The sequence below is a fragment of the Lolium rigidum genome, chromosome 3 (genome assembly GCF_022539505.1).
Source record: "Lolium rigidum isolate FL_2022 chromosome 3, APGP_CSIRO_Lrig_0.1, whole genome shotgun sequence".
Classification (NCBI taxonomy): Eukaryota; Viridiplantae; Streptophyta; class Magnoliopsida; order Poales; family Poaceae; genus Lolium; species Lolium rigidum.
Genome location: NC_061510.1, coordinates 336,717,553 through 336,731,643, shown reverse-complemented (window position 1 = coordinate 336,731,643; position 14,091 = coordinate 336,717,553). Strand labels below are relative to the sequence as shown.

Here is a 14,091-nt window from a genome sequence, read left to right as displayed (position 1 = left end):
TGGCCGTTCCTGCAGCTCCTGATCCGGGGTTGGGACAACCTGCCCCGGACGCTGTTTAGAGCATCTCTAACCTAGCCCGTAAATGGGCCAAAATCGAAAAATAACGAGGTTCGGGCTGAAATTTGGGTTGCCGATCACTGACCGTAAAAGGGTTAAAACCGAAAAACTTTTTTCGCCTGTATTTGTAGGGGTCGATCGAGCGAACCGAACGCTCGATCCCTATCTAGGACGCGCTGAAATTTCAGCTAACGCAACCGCTCGCTCGCTCCTTCCCCGCGCCGCCACCACACTCCGCCGCCGCTGCCCCGCCCGAGCCCCGCATCCCGGAGGTAGCGCCGGTCGCCCTGCACCCCGCCCGCTGTTCCTCGCCCAACTCCGGCTGCCGCCCCCACCGCCGCCGCTGCCGCTCCATCCGAATCGAGGATGAGCTCGTGCGACGAGTTCGATCCATCGGATTCGTCGAGCTCCGACGATTCCGACCTCGACGAGCTGCTCCAGGACGACGAGATGGAGGCCACCATGCTCCTCCTGTCCGTCAAGGACCTGGAGGACCGCGTGAAGCTGCTGAATTAGAGGCGCGGCTCCGTGTTCGGCCGGAACCACATCCAGCGGAATCGCCTCCTCGGCCACGAGCAGCTGATGGAGGACTACTTCGTCGAGGTACCTACCTATCCTCCCCATCTGTTCTATAGGAGGTATCGCATGCAGCGTAGCTTGTTCGTCTGGATCGTGAAGGCCTGTGAAGCCAATTCGAATTACTTCAAGCAACGTAGAAATGCCGTGATGGGTTTCAGCGCTTTCCAAAAGATCTCTGCTGCCGTGAGGGTCATTGCGTATGGCATCCCTGCGGATTACACCCACGAGTATCTTCGAATTGGCGAGGATACTACCACGGAGTCAGTCCGCAGGTTTGCTCGCATGATTATCAAGTTGTTTGGGCCAACGTATCTGCGAGCTCCCAATCAGGATGACACCAAACGGTTGATGGAGATAAATGAGAAAAGAGGTTGGCCTGGCATGCTTGGTAGTCTTGATTGTATGCATTGGACATGGAAGAATTGTCCAAAGGCATGGCATGGCCAGTACTGTGGCAAGAGCAAAGATGCAACCATTGTACTTGAGGCCGTTGCATCACAAGATTTGTGGATTTGGCACTGTTTTTTTGGTTTGCCAGGGACACTCAATGACATCAACGTGCTGCAAATGTCTCCTTTGTTTGCCAAATTAGCAAATGGGGAAGCACCCACTTGCAACTACAAGGTCATGAACAATGAGTACACAATGACATATTACCTAGCCGATGGCATCTATCCGGATTGGGCAACTTTTGTTAAGTCTGTCAAGGATTCCCAAGATAGAATAGAAGCTGAATTTGCCAAGGCTCAAGAAGCAGCTCGCAAGGATATTGAGAGAGCTTTTGGTGTTTTGCAAGCAAGGTTTGCAATTATTCGTGGCCCAGCCCGATTTTGGAACAAGAAAACCCTGGTTAATATCATGACATGTTGTGTGATTCTTCACAACATGATCATCGAGGATGAAAGAGAGTTGAGCTTGCCCTGCTTCTATGACAATGTTGGCACCCGAGTGGAACCCCAACGCAATCCGGATCGCATTGAAGCTTTCCTTGAAACACATCGGCAGATTGAGAATGCCAATACCCATGCCCAGCTCGTCTATGATCTGAAGATGCCCACTGGCAGCGACATGGCCGTCACCTTTGATCCTACCATTCCATTCATTTGTTTGTCACATGTATCATTGTTAAGACATTTGTGAATTTCTCCAATTTTCCCGAAGTTGTTGTAATTTGGTCGAGACATTTTACGTTTGTTCAATTTTCCAAAAACTGTTGTAATAATTTGGTTCCGACAATTATTTATGTGTTGTAATAATTTGGATGATTATTTGATTAATTATGATAGATTGTTGTATGTGTTGCATATGAATTCTATGAAAAATCCTGCCTTTACGGGTTCGGAACCAGCGGGCCTGCTATTTTCTGGCCTGTAAACACGAGTTTGTTGAACTGAAGTGTTTTTCGGTTCGCGTTTTTACGGACTCTGCTAAGATGCTCTTATCTCACATCGCCTGGGACAACCCGCCGATGCAGCACCCGCACCTGCTGACCCACGCCGACTGGGACGGCATGCTCGGCAGCGCCGCTCCCTTCCCGCGCAAGTTCCATCGGAACGACCCCGTCCTCGACAGGATCGACGCCGTGCTCCTGTCGCGCGGCCCCGGCTCGCTCGCGCCCGGCGGCTGATGCGCCAGGGAGGTGCGGCCTGCAGGGAGCTACAACCTGACCGACGGCGGCGGCGGCGAGGATCCGTGCAAGGCTGTCGGGAATGCCGCATTCTTGCGGCCTGGCCCCGGCGCTGAGCGGCTGCGGAGCCTCATGACGTCGTTGCTGTCGGAGGAGAACTTCCGGCCGAAGCAGTGCATAGTAGTAGAAGAACGGAATGTTCAGAAGAACAGAACTGAAATCGATGGGCGTGCCTGAGCAGCTACGTAGTGTGGCGGTCCATTCCATTCCATTCTTTCTTCTGGCTGGCATTTCATCCAGTGTACCAATTCACGCAATGTATAGCGCAGACTACTACGATCGGGTCATTCTTTCTTTGGAACAGAGTGAGATTTCTCTTCACGCGGCATGTAGGTGATACCTGACGATGGTAAATGATACTATGTGCACAGAACTTGATTATACATTTAAAAGTATGTACCACTTGGATGCAAAATGCGCCAACACATATGTAGTTTTGTACACACAGGCGTATATTTCCTACTACATGTTTTGTCTATTTTTTCGTCTATTTTTTTCTTTTTGCAGGATTTTGTGAGAACCTTTAATTTTAGTTGACCTCATTTCCACCTACACTTGCTATCTTCAACCGTTCAAGCAGAACGAGCAAAACTTGCAGACAAGGCTGTTTCTTATTTAAGATGGTGATGATCTCTTTTTTTTTCTTTTCTTCTTTCTTTTTTGAGATGGCAAGTGACAAGGGATTAACTTGTCAATGCCTATGGATTGTAGACTAGGGTTTAGTTGGATGTAGAGGGCAAGTAGATCTCGAAGGTTTCAGCCGAAAAGTACTCGACGAATATGTAAACTAGGGTTTGTGAACAATGATTCGATGCTTTCTTTGTCCCTCGACTCCCCCTTATATAGGAGGCGGAGCCGAGAGATTCGTACTGTACAAGTTACAGAGTCCGGGAAGGTTTCTAACTCCCCCCGCGAGATTACAAATAATGCTTCCTATTACAACTCTAGCTTTCCTTAACAATATCTTGGGCTTCCGAGTCTTCTTATTCTTCCGGTAGTGGGCCTTCAGTAAACCCCGGGTACTATCTTCGGCAGGCCCATTTGGGATGCCTATGTCACTAGCCCCCGAGATTTTGCTTGAATCGCAGAGTCAGGGAAAATCTTCACTGTTTATTTCTTCTCAACTTCTTAAACTTTTCTATATTTCTTCATGTAAATTTCTATATTGTACATGGATAGTGGTAGTTGGGGCTAGTTCATCTGACCGATCAGGTACTAGTTAACTGCTCTAGTGGCAATCCGCAAAAACCTCCTTCAAAATCACGTCCCTGGACATGATTTTGGGATACTGGTGTAAACTTCGACAGATGCCGCTTAAGGTCTTACCATTCTGTCGAGTCCCAGTCATATTTATCGGGTACCTAACGCGTCCGTTAGGATTTTTCTTCGTATCTGTTGATACGGATAAAAGTAGCAAACCGACGTCAGAGACGGCGCCACGCCTCACAGAATAGATCTGGGGTCTTACCTTCGCAAAGTTTTGCGACATTCAGAAATTGATCGCAACTTCGGCGTTCTGAGAATATATTGTCGAGTGCTTATTCGGCTGATGGAATGACACATTTTATCGAGTCAAAGATGACTTATGTTGCTCTCCCGATGGGAGTATATGCAGAGTTATTTATAACTCGAAATATACTCTCTTGCTTTTCTTATATTTCTTCTCTTCATTCTGTCTTTTTCTCTTCTCTTTTTTTTTATAATTTCATCGGGCACGCGAACAGCGTTCCCGATGGGAGTAGCCCCCGAGGCTACAGCCAAGGACTTGTACTTGGTTGTAGGCTCCACACTTTATGCCGCTATATTTTCATTCTCTCCCGAAGTTTTATAATTTCTCGGGTGCGCGAACAGCGCTCCCGATGGGAGTAGCCCCCGAGGCTATGAACAAATACTTGTATTTGGTCATAGGCTCACGCCATTTCTATGTTGTCTTTTTTGATCTTTTCATTTTTCCAAAGTAGCCCCCGAGCATTTGAACAAAAACTGGTATTTGATCAAAGGCTCTCCAATATTTTTGCATGTCGCCTTTTGACGCAGCTGTTGAGTCGAATTTTTCCTTTCTGCTGCCTTGCGGGCCCAATTGACCCACTAACTTGACACGTCGTGCAAGTGGGGGACACATGTCCTCCGCTTTTTCCGGCGCACGCACCGTAACCTCCCCAATGTTGAATTACTTCTTTACCCTTGTTACTACGTGGCTACCATCTGTCACACATTTTCTTTATCCAACGGTTCGTCGTTTCGCCGCACCCCTATATAAAATCGTCTTCTTCCTCCTTGAGCACTTCCGCTCGCGCCGTCCTCCTTCTCTCATCTGCAAATTTTCTCCTTCAATCCACAACCTCTTAAGCTCCTCGCTTCCAAACTGCAAATCCTGCGCCATTGCTGATGCCACCGCGTCGATTGACAAGGCACAGCACGCCGGAATCCTCCATGGCCGCCGCGGATCTTGGGACGGCGGAGTGGGAAAGATCGAAGATTTCCACTCAGGACATCAACATGCTGAAGAGGCTGGGAATCACCAAGAAGCCCAAGGCATTGTGCTTTCCCAGTGAAGAAAGCTACCCAACCCCTCCAATGGGGTACCGGGTAAGTTTTGTTGATCACCTCATCCGTGTTTTGTCCGCCCCCATTCATCCTTTTCTCCGTGGACTGCTCTTTATCTACGGTCTGCAACTCCACCACCTCACGCCAAACTCCATTCTTCATATCTCCATTTTTATCACTCTTTGCGAGGCCTTCCTTGGCGTCCAGCCTAACTGGGCGCTATGGAAGCGCATTTTCTTCTGTCGCCGTAATGGCTCCCCCAATGTCGCCTATAACATAGGCGGCGTTGTAATTTCTGTGCGCCCTACTGTCGACTACTTCGACGTCAAACTTCCTGACTCAGTTCAAGGATGGCGCAAGAAGTGGTTGTACATTCAGGAGGAGAACCATGGATGTGCGGAGGACAACATCCCTCCTTTTGATGGCGCCGAAAAAATCTTGCGCCGCCGCTCCTGGGACGCGGAGGCTACCGAAGAAGAAAGGGCGTCGACAGAAACCTTGATGGCTCGTATCCATGAGTTGCAAAATACTCGCGGTAAAGAGTTATCAGGTGTCCAAATCACTGCCTACTTCCTTAGGACTAGAGTGCAGCCGCTTCAGGCTCGCAAATATCCTCTTTGGCAATATGCCGGCGACAATGATGTAGATCGGCTGTCGGTGGATTTGGAGGTCAAGGATTTAGAAAGACTTGTCCGAAAAATTTCATCTCTCAGCAAAAAAGATGTTGTACCCTCTTCTTGCCGTGTGACGCCATTTTGTGCCGCCAATCCGCTCCCCGAGGTAATCTTTGTTTATTGTCGTGTTATTGCTTTGCTGTATTTTTTATCTTCTTTCCTGACATCTTTCCCTGTTTTATTTTGCACAGAATCATCCAAACCTTGTCTCGCTTCCTCCTCTTCCCGAAGGTGGAGAAGTCGAAGAAAGGGTCGTCATCACTGATGACAATCAAGAAGCTCCATCTTTTGTGAATGAACCCGTGGATTCTCGAAAATCTGCGGGATCATCCGAAGGCACTGCGTCGGCACAATCTCCTCCTCCCATTGTTTCTCCAAAAGGCAAAAGGAAGAGGAATGACGTCGAAGACTCCGGCACTTCTAAAGCCGAAGAAGTTGATCCTTCGCACCAGAAGGCAACTTATGATCCATATCTCGCATCCCTTGTCAGCTCGTAAGTCATCTTGGTTTCTCCAATATTTGTTGTAGTCGAAGTTTTTTGTCTTGTCTTGCTTTTTATGCTGTCGATCTTTTAATTGAAGTGATGACGAGGAAGAAGTACCAACTCATGACATGGCTCCTCGGACGAGCACGTCACATACTTCACTTGTTTCGGAGACGCTAGTTGAAGGAGAAGAATCCTCGCCTCCTCAACAAAACGTCGTCACCACTACTCCTCCTTCAAGCCCCCTTGCTCCTTCACCAAAAAGGACAAGGGTTGAAACGATCATCGAGCCTGCCCCTCAATTGGGTAGCTCTTCTCATTCGCTCTTAGATGATGTAAGTTTTTGACTTTCCTGATAGTATCTGTACTTCCTCTCTTTACTTCTTTTTGTGCCTCCATATTTTTCTTGTACCGATATTTTCTTTCTCTGTTCTCCTTTGACAGCCCATGATCAAAGAGCTTATTCGCATTGGATCCCAATTCATTGGGTACCGTGAATACGCCAGCAAGACTGAAGGTAATAACTTTTTTGCTGTCACTGTTTCTAATCCTCTTGCTCTTCTTTTTGTCGCAATTTTGACTGTTCTTTTCTATTTTGGCAGAAAAACTTGCAGAGGCCAACAGGCTTGCCGACACTCTTGCTCAGAAATTGGAGCAAAGTGAAACGGCTCGCAAGAAAGCCGAATTTGATGCTAGCCAAGCAAAAGTAGAGGCTGATGAGGCCAAAGCAAAAGCTGCTAGTATCGAAGAACTGCAGAAGAAACTTGATGATGCTGAGACTGCTTTGAGCGAGCACAAAGCCGCACAAGACACCCGTGAAAAGGGAATCCTCAAGCGTTTGAAGACACAAAATCGTCGCTTTCTCAGTAACTTTCTTGATCCCTTCTCTTTTTCTTAAGATTTGCTTTTTGTTTTTACTTGCTGTCGACTAACACATAATTTTATGACAGGTCAAACAAACCAAGATTTTGTCCTTGAGAATCCCACCAATGATCCTCTGCTGGACGCACTGTCTTATCTGGAATTTCATGGCCTAGAAGTTCGCGAAGGCGTGATGAATGCTGACGCGGGATTGTCAAAGTTGTTCCCCTACTTCTTCCCGAAGAAAGAGGAGCCGAAGACTTTCCTTGCTCTTGCCAAGAATTTCAATCCACCAGAGGATCTTGGGCTGAAGATGCGTCGAGAGAACATGAAGGTTGCTCGTTGAGAACACCGTTGCTTTGGTCGCCGACGGTCAACAAGCCGTGGACTGGATGAAGGTAGGCGACAACGGGCAGATAGAACAATCAAGATGGAAATCGTTGATCAAGGCAGCCAAGCCCAACACGAAGAAAATCCTGGCCTATCTCGGGATCAAGCCGTCTTCAACTCCTAGCTCATCAAGGCCGGAGGTCTAGTTGAATGCCTTTGCTTTTTCTTTACTTTCTCTATTTCTTTTGCCGTTGTCGCCACTTTAGCCTTGGCGACAATTACCCTGTTAGTCCCTTTGAAGAACTTCTTTTGTAATGTCCGTGTAAACTTTTCTAGAAGTCAATGAAATTCCTCTTGGTACCACCATTGATCCTGGGACTTTCTTTTCCAGTTAGTATTTGATAATTACTCGACCAACCCTTCTTCTACCGATGCTTCACCTGCGTCTTCCTTCTCGAAGAAAATATTAATCGATGATACACCCCTAGAAGGTTCTTCGGGCAAACATTTGTCGGAGGATTTGCAAGAACTTCGACAGCAACTTCAATCCATGAAGAAACAAACTCTGGCGATGATGGAACAATCTCGGAAAGCTTCCGAACAAGAAAAACTTGCTCTCCAACAAGCCAAAGAAGTTGTGGCTGCCAAGGATGCTGCTGTACTGGAGGCAAAGGGAGCCAGTACCCGAGAAAATAGCATGCTCGAGCTAATGCTGGAGGCTAGCACGGATATGTTAGGTATGTTTTTCCGACCTCACAATGTCTTCTCTTTATTTTTCTGTGTCTTACTTCAAATTTCCTGCCTTGTCGCTTAATAGGCTCGGTTCTTGATGCTGCTGCCGAAGATCGAAGAGTGAACGAGAGAACGAATCTTCTTGTCAATCTTTCCCTTAACCATGGCTGTTTATTCTGGGCCACTCCTGAACGAACTCAACAAATTGTCAGGTTCCAAGATCGTGCTGGCCAAGTGTGCGAATTTCTCAATTTTTGCACGACAACATTAACCCTTGTTTACAGGACTTTGTTTCCTCGAAATGAGGTTCCCAAAACTCTTCCTGAATTGCTGGAGGTGTTCAGAGATGCTCCCCGCATTCACAATTTTGTGCGATCTCAATTGACTGCTGGGGCAAGGTTTGCCATGATTATGATAAATATTTGTTATCCAAAATTAGACCCGACGAAGATTGTTGCTAATTGCCTGGCGAAGAAAACGCGGCGAAAAAATGATATTGACGCAATCGATGAGATGGTAGCTCCCGTGGCCGAGTCGATGATAGATGAGCTTCTTCGGATGGACTCAGAATTCTTCATCAAGGGGTCCTATGCTGAACATAAAACAACCAGAGGCTTGTCTGTAGATAGTATTCTTGGGCTTTGACTGATTTGTACCATATTGGAACCCTTGTATCTCTATCTTTTTTGATTTCTTTTTTATTCCCGAAATAATTTGTCGGATATTGCAGAGTGCTCTATTTTGTTAGAGCCCCCGTGCCTTCTGGCTAGAGCTTGTACTGTTTTTTCCATCTCGAAGATTTTTCCTTCTGTTGTAATAATACATCCTTATTTTTTCATTGACGGGTTGCAAGTCTTCGAGTGTCTTAGTATCGAGGGTCTATATTTTTGTTGCGAGGTTCTTGGACCAAGGCAATAAGATTTTTGATGTGTACACTATATTTATAGTTGTTGGCTTCTGATTTTTATGTTTGGCGAGGTATTGTTGTACCAAGGCGAAATATTTCTATGTTATACGTATTGTGAGACTTAAAGGGGTTGAGCCCCCGAGCGTGTCGAAAAATAAGAAGTGTATCTCCACTATCCTTATTATATTGCAGCACCGCGAGCCCGCCTCATTGAAAACCTTTCCGGCCCCACTCGGTGCCCCGAAAAGGAAAAGAGTGCGTCTGAAAACTCGCGGGCGTTTTAGTACATTGTATTTTTACAGAGAAGGACTATATTTTCGGCTCTAGGCATAGAACCGCCTGAGCTGCGCCACGTTCCAGGGGTTTTTCTCGGGAACCCCTGTCTTCTTGTCCTTGATCCTGTACGCTCCTCCGTCGATGACTTCCGTGACGATGTAAGGTCCCAACCATGGCGATTCAAGCTTCTCTGTACTTTGCTGGTTGAGCCGAAGAACTAAATCACCGACCTGGAAAGATCTCGGCCGCAATCGTTGACTATGGTAGTTCTTCAGGTCTTGCTGGTACTTGGTAACTCGTGATAGTACTTCATCTCGAGCCTCATCGAGTGCATCCATATCATCCTCCCGAACTTTTCGTGATGTTTCTTCGTCATACTCTGTTATTCTTGGAGAATCGTGCTCTATTTCAATTGGCAGTACGGCTTCAGCTCCGTGGACGAGGAAGAACGGGGTTTCTTGTGTCGCCGTGTTTGGTGTTGTTCGGATTCTCCACAGAACACTTGGCAATTCTTCTGGCCAGGTATGTCGAGCCTTTTCAAGCGGTCCTAGCAGACGTTTTTAATGCCATTGCAGATGATACCATTGGCTTTCTCGACTTGCCCGTTAGTCTGGGGATGTGCAACCGATGCGAAGTGTAATTTGATGCCTACTTCGGCACAGTATGCCTTGAACTCCTTCGATGTGAAGTTGCTGCCATTATCTGTGACGGTCTTTGTGAGGTACTCCAAATCGAAAAACGATACCCTTCACGAACTTTATTGCTGATGCTGCATCTGGAGAATTTATTGGCTTTGCTTCTACCCACTTGGTGTACTTGTCAACAGCAACCAGCAGGTACTCATATCCTCCTGGTGAAGCTTTGTGCAGCTTACCTACCATGTCGAGTCCCCACTGGGCAAAGGGCCATGACAATGGTATTGGCATTAGTTCTGCGGCCGGAGAGTGCGGTTTTGCGGAAAATCTCTGGCACGCGTCGCAAGTTCGTACTATCTCTCTTGCATCCTCTATTGCTGTCAACCAATAGAATCCTGCCCGAAAAACTTTGGCCGCAATAGCTCGACTGCTTGCGTGGTGACCACATATTCCCTCATGCACATCCTTTAGGATTATTCTTCCTTCTTCGGGTGTTACACACCTTTGCAAGATGCCTGAAATACTCCGCTTATATAACTCCCCTTTGACCACTGTGAAAGCTTTGGATCGTCGAATAACTCACCTTGCTGCCACTGGATCGTCGGGTATTTCCTTCCTAAGGATATATGATATGTATGCTTGCATCCAAGGGACTTCCACCATCATCACGAGTTCTTGGTCCTCTTCGTCCTCCACGGTTTCTTTGAGAGACGCCGAAGTTTTTTCTTCTTTTGCTTTTTTCTGCGTCTTCTTCGGCTTTGTTGATCTCTCCGCTATTTCTTCCCAAAACACGCCTGGCGGAATTGCGAGACATTGTGACCCGATGTTTGCAAGGACGTTGGCTTCGTAATTGCTCAATCTGCTGATGTGGCTAACCTCGCATCCATCAAACAATTTTTCTAGCTCATTATACATCTCCTTGTATGCTATCATACTCTCGTTGACTGCATCACATTGATTCATAACTTGCTGTGCTACCAACTGTGAGTCGCCGAAAATTTTCAATCGGGTTGCACCGCAAGCCTTTGCCATCTTCATCCCGTGTATGAGAGCTTCATATTCTGCTTCATTGTTAGACGCGTTTGGGAACGTCATCCGTAAGACGTATTTCAGTTTGTCGCCTTCAGGTGATACCAATATCACTCCTGCTCCAGCTCCTTCTAACCTTTTGGACCCGTCGAAGTTCATAGTCCAGGTTCTCGACAAATCTGGAGGTCCTGTGTTTTGTAGCTCCATCCACTCTGCAACAAAATCCGGTAAGACCTGTGATTTTATCGCCTTTCTTTTTTCATATGTGATGTCCCGAGGGAAAAGTTCTATTCCCCAAAGGGAGACACGACCTGTAGCTTACGGGTTGTTCAATATATTTGACGAGAGGGGCTTCATTGACCACTATTATCGGGTGTGCCGAAAAATAGTGTCGCAATTTTCTTCTCTGTAGTAAATACTCCATATGCTAGTTTCTGGTACTGAGGGTACCGTTGTTTTGAAGGCGATAGTACTTCACTGATGAAATATACTGGCCTTTGCACTCCATGGAGTTTTCCTTCTTCTTCTCTTTCGACAACTAACACCGTGCTAACCACTTGGGGTGTGGCTGCTATGTACAACGGGAGAGGTTCCTTTTCCTTCGGCGCCACCAAGGCCGGTGGTGTCGAGATTTTGCGTTTCGGATCCTCGAAAGCTCTATCGGCTTCTTCGTTCCACTGGAATTTCTCCCCTTGTTTTATCAAAGCATAGAACGGTAGTGCTTTTTCTCCCGGCCTTGCGACGAATGCGCTTAAAGCCGCGACTCGCCTGTCAATCTGTTGTATTTCTTTCAACTTTGATGGCTTCCTCATCGTTACGATGGCCTGTATTTTTTCGGGATTAGCTTCAATCCCTCTTGCTTGATACTAAGAATCCAAGAAGTTCTCCTGCGAGAACGCCAAAGGAACACTTTGTCGGGTTCAACTTGAGGCAAAACTTGTCAAGGTTGTCGAAGGTTTCTTTCAAATCCTCGATCAGTGTTGACCCCTTCTTTGATGTTATCACGACATCATCGATGTAGACTTGTACATTTTTTCCGATTTGTGTTGCAAGGCACTTCTGCATCATCCGTTGATATGTTGCTCCCGCATTTTTCAAACCAAAGGGCATTGTTTTGTAGCAGAACACGCCGTAAGGTGTTATGAACGCTGTTTTAGCCTCATCATCTTCTTTCAGTCTGATCTGGTTATAACCAGAGTATGCGTCCAAGAAGGAAAGACGTTCACACCCTGCTGTGGAGTCGATGATTTGATCGATCCTTGGGAGGGGAAAGTGATCCTTAGGACAGTGTTTGTTGAGACATGTGAAGTCGACGCACATGCGAAGGACTTTCGTGTGTTTCTTCGGCACCATCACTGGGTTAGCTACCCATGTGGCTTCTGTAGATATCTCTTTGATAAAACCGACATCCTTGAGTCGATCTATTTCTGATAGCATAGCTTTGCGGTTTGGTTCCGAAAAACGCCGCAAGGGTTGTCTGATTGGTCTCGCGAGAGGATCCAAGTTGAGGTGGTGCTCGGCAAGTTCCCCGGGTACTCCTGGCATGTCGGCTGGACACCATGCAAAGATTTTCCGAGTGCTCACGGAGGAACTCGACGAGCGCGCTTTCCTATGCGAGATCCATATTTGTTGCAATGGATGTCGTTTTCTTTGGATCCGTCGGGTGGATCCGCACTTCTTTTGAATCCTTCGTTGTGTTAAAGGCTGATTCCACTGAGCGGCCTCCCGTGTACAGCAAAACGTCATAGTCAGTTTGCCTTGGCGCCATATATTCTGCTTGCATCCCGAAAGTTTCTGACAGTTGATGAAAGTCTTTGTCGCATTTGTCAGCTAACGCGAAGCTTCCTTTGACTATGATTGGTCCTTTGGGTCCAGGCAACCTCCACAGTAAGTACGTATAGTGAGGTACCGCCATAAACCTAGCATATGCTGGTCGTCCCAACAAAGCATGATATTGCGACGGGAAATCCACAACTTCGAACTCCAACTTCTCTATCCTGTAATTTTCTCGGGTCCCAAACTGAACGTCCGGATTAATCTTGCCCAATGGATAACTTGGTTTCTCTGGCGTGATCCCGTGAAAACGTGTATCAGTTGGCGCTAGATTTGCTAAGGATATATTCATCTTCCTTAGTATATCTGCGTACATAAGGTTTAAGCTGCTGCCACCATCTATGAAAACTCTCGACACGTCGAAGCCCGCAATTACTGCGGGTAAAATAAGTGCGGACAGCCCAGGTCGGGGAACCTGCTGCGGATGATCTGCGATTGTGAAGCCGATATCCTGTCCCGACCAATTTAGGTACTCTACTGTTGGTGGAGGCATCTTTTCTGCCATGAATACTTGTCGCGAAATTACTTTCTGCGCCCTGTTAGATGGCCTAGCTTTCTGAATCATTAAGACCGCGCCATTAGAATTAGGATCAACATACGGAGGTGGTTGTGGTGCTGCCGCTATTCTGAGCTGGTGCCGATTCTCGTCTGTAACCGCGGGAGGAGGTGGGAGATGTATCTCGCTCCTGGGTCCCTGTTGATTTCTATTCATTGCTTGGGCATTTGCGATTCCTGCGGCTCGCAACATTGCCTGAAAGTTGCGGCAGTCTTTTTGGAGATGTCCTGACTGTCTCTTTCCGTTGCTATCGAGAAAAAAGTGCATCTGGCACGGTCCGTTCATCATCTCCTCGGGGGACACATAAGGTCTTTGAAACCTTGGTCCACTATTTTGCCTGAAACCGCGAGAATCACTTCTATTGTCGCCTTGTTGCTCATTACTTCTTTGGTAGTTATCTCGACTATTTCCTCCCAGGATTTCCTCGGAAACCAGCTGATATGTGGCCGGGAGCGTCATTGTTATAGAACTGGCGGGAAAATCGCCTTCTATTTTGAAAACTTCGACTGCGGTCCTCTTCTGGCGATCTGTGTCGCTTGTTATATATCGGGTCTTCTCCATCTGCCCACTTGTTGGCTATCTCCATCAATGCTGATATTGTCTTGGGGTTGGTTCTCCCTAAATCCTCGACGACGAAATCTGCCCGTCGGATTCCTGCCACAAACGCATATATTGCTCTTTCGTCGGATATATCTTCTGCCGAGTTTTTAATAATGTTCCACCTCTGTATATATTTTCTCATCGACTCGTCATGCTTCTGTCGGCACGCCCTCAACTCTTCCAATGACGCAGGTTTCTTGCAAGTGGATCGGAAATTTTTCACGAAAATATCTTCGAAACTACCCCAGCTGTCAATGGAACCCGGGGGAAGTTTCTTTATCCAAGATCTCGCTGCACCACTCAA

The 14,091-nt window shown here is 47.0% G+C and overlaps 1 pseudogene; it reads left to right on the top strand.

Moving 5' to 3' along the window:
* Positions 1–2,068: 2,068 nt before the first annotated feature.
* LOC124697103 lies at positions 2,069–2,510 on the top strand (annotated as a pseudogene).
* Positions 2,511–14,091: the final 11,581 nt, after the last annotated feature.